Raw genomic sequence first — 2,372 nt, 5'->3', positions numbered from 1 at the left:
ACATCCCTTAATCCCCCTATAAATAGAAAAAAAACTCAACTGAGTTCAAGGAGGTTTTAGAGAGGATCGGGAATCAATCTTTTGGAGATCTCAGGGCGTTCTTCAGCAACATAAAACTCTTGGAGTTTTAGTACTTGGCTTACAAACTGGTTTTTGGTTCAAATCAATTATGTTACAGAGTTTAAAACTCGATCTGAGTTCTTAAACTCGTTAAGAGCTATTTTCAAACTTGCCACGCAAGTTCTTCTTGACATCAATCAAGAGGATTCAACCGTGTTCTACGAGTTTAAGCGTTCGGATCGTCAACAGAAAGCAAACTCGATGTGAGCATTCAAGGGAGGTATTCCATCAACACCAGGAAGAATCTAGTTTAAACAAAGGAAAGGACCTCTGTCGGTTCCTTCTCTCTTTTGTAAATCGGGATTCCGATTGAGAAGATTGTAATTTTTTTCTAAAGTTAGAGAGAAATTATATTGAGAACATTGTAATCATTCTTTATCTAAATCATTTAGAAAGAATAACATATTTTTTCTCAATTATCTTCTTTGAATTTTCCCACCAACCAGGAGTGTTGTCACGTCGTCGAACTTTAAAGTTTTCAAGAGGATTCAACCGTGTTCTACGAGTTTAAGCGTTCGGATCGTCAACAGAAAGCAAACTCGATGTGAGCATTCAAGGGAGGTATTCCATCAACACCAGGAAGAATCTAGTTTAAACAAAGGAAAGGACCTCTGTCGGTTCCTTCTCTCTTTTGTAAATCGGGATTCCGATTGAGAAGATTGTAATTTTTTTCTAAAGTTAGAGAGAAATTATATTGAGAACATTGTAATCATTCTTTATCTAAATCATTTAGAAAGAATAACATATTTTTTCTCAATTATCTTCTTTGAATTTTCCCACCAACCAGGAGTGTTGTCACATCGTCGAACTTCAAAGTCTGCTTCCCTACAATTATCGTCTGAACTAACAACTTGTACGACTTCGACAAGGAAGACAATAGGAGTAGTGCATGCTCTTCTTCTTTAATCTCCTCATCAATATTCATAAGTTGGCAAACTAGCTGATTAAAGACATTGATGTGGTCTTGAATTATAGTACATTCTACCATCTTTAACGAATAAAGCTCCATCCTCAAACACAATCGGTTGGTCATCGACTTCAACGCATAAATTCCCTCGAGCCTTTTCCACAGCCCCCTTGGTGTAGTCTCTTGCATAACATTGTACTTGACCTTAGGGGGTGAGTGCCAAACGAATTATGCTGTCCTATTTTGCATGGAACTCCATTCTGCATCCTTCAATCCTTCTGGTTTCTTCTCCTCTAAACCTTGATCAACACCCTGCTACACAAGAATATCTTTAACTGTGCACTACTATACTGCAAAATTTGTCTTGTCGTTAAATAGCGGAATATCGAACTTCGAACCCGAAGAAGTCATCATCCTCTAACCATAATCAAAATTTAAATTAGTTACTGTAGAGATTAAATTTAATAAAACTAACGTCAAAAATGACCTCAACACGTCGAAAAACTCTAGGAACGACTCCTGGATCACCAAAATCCGTCTCCAAATCCTCGATCAAAAGACAAATTAATCTTAACCGTCGGATCTATGTGAACAGTACCCCACTGCCGCTTCAGTATTTGCTACAATGACTTTCCTTTTTTATTCCTCTGATGTCGATCACCGTATTTCAACCGCTGGCACCTTTACCAATCGCACACCGATCAAACCTCCACGAACCGTCAAACCCCGCTCTGATACCACTTGTTGGGATTTTTAGATCTCGCCAAAATCCCTAAAAACCACCAAACACAGCAAATAGAATCACACGAGATTTAACGTGGAAAACCCTCAACGGGGAAAACTCATGGGATTAAAATCAATCTATTATCACTTCCAAATTATAATATTTTACACGGACAAAAACTGTTAAACCCTCTCTCTTATTCTCTCTACTCTTCTTGGTTTTCCCTCCAACAATAGAAGAATATATATATGGAAACCAAAACCCTATCTCTAGCCTAACTTTCTAATTAGAATAGGATTCAAACTCATAATCATGATAAAACCTAAACTCCTAATCGTGATAGATCTCTAATCCTCATGAAGTTATACAAAAAATTAAAAACACAATCCTAACTTAGAAGTTTGAGTTGATAGCCAACAATAGAGAGGAGCAATGGGGAAAAGATGGCTAAAATTTCAAAGGGTTTGGGCTTTGTTTTTGGTTCTAGGTCTGGGTTTCAGTGAAGGAACGGAGAGACTGGGGGACTTGAGAGATGGGTTGTGTTGAGGGGTGTGAGGAATCTCTAAGGAGGGGAGGACAATGACATTTTGAGGTGCTTTCAGAGAAACGATGCTGCCATTG

Source organism: Asparagus officinalis, chromosome 4 (assembly GCF_001876935.1).
Source record: "Asparagus officinalis chromosome 4, Aspof.V1, whole genome shotgun sequence".
In the NCBI taxonomy this organism is placed as follows: domain Eukaryota; kingdom Viridiplantae; phylum Streptophyta; class Magnoliopsida; order Asparagales; family Asparagaceae; genus Asparagus; species Asparagus officinalis.
The sequence above is the reverse complement of the archived record's forward strand: the minus strand, read 5'-3'. Positions refer to the sequence as shown.